Source organism: Bison bison, unplaced genomic scaffold (genome assembly GCF_000754665.1).
Source record: "Bison bison bison isolate TAMUID 2011002044 unplaced genomic scaffold, Bison_UMD1.0 scf7180017864385, whole genome shotgun sequence".
NCBI lineage: Eukaryota > Metazoa > Chordata > Mammalia > Artiodactyla > Bovidae > Bison > Bison bison.
Genome location: NW_011494957.1, coordinates 912381 through 913172, shown reverse-complemented (window position 1 = coordinate 913172; position 792 = coordinate 912381).

Below are 792 nucleotides of genomic sequence, written 5' to 3'. Positions count from 1 at the left end.
CAAAGATTTTAAATTACGTTTAGGGCAAGCAGTATTAGTAACTTTCAGGAAAAAAAAAAAACATTGTTTCTTATTTCAGTCACATCTACCATTTAAATATTATACTTCACAACTTAGGTTCGGATATAAAAGCTTAAGATCTACGGACCTATTTCAGCAACAGAAGATTCTGTTGATGTGTTAGAAATAAATGACACTCATATTCCATTGCTAGTTACAAAGACTTTGAAGCAGGTAAACCAATGTTGATGAACATTATTTTCTTCAATTCACCCAAAATGCTAAGAAAAATAACATATACTTCATTCATATGTAAATTTATGTTACGATGGTTCAGTTCAGTTCAGTCCCTCAGTCGTGTCCAACTTTTTGCAACCCCACGAATCGCAGCACGCCAGGCCTCCCTGTCCATCACCAACTCCTGGAGTTCACCCAGACTCACATCAGTCAGTGATGCCATCCAGCCATCTCATCCTCTGTCATCCCCTTCTCCTCCTGCCCCCAATCCCTCCCAGCATCAGAGTCTTTTCCAATGAGTCAACTCTTCACATGAGGTGGCCAAATTACTGGAGTTTCAGCTTTAGCATCATTCCTTCCAAGAAATCTCAGGGTTGATCTCCTTCAGAATGGACTGGTTGGATCTCCTTGCAGTCCAAGGGACTCTCAAGAGTCTTCTCCAACACCACAGCTCAAAAACATCAATTCTTCGGTGCTCAGCTTTCTTCACAGTCCAACTCTCACATCCATACATGACCACTGGAAAAACCATAGCCTTGACTAGACGGACCTTTG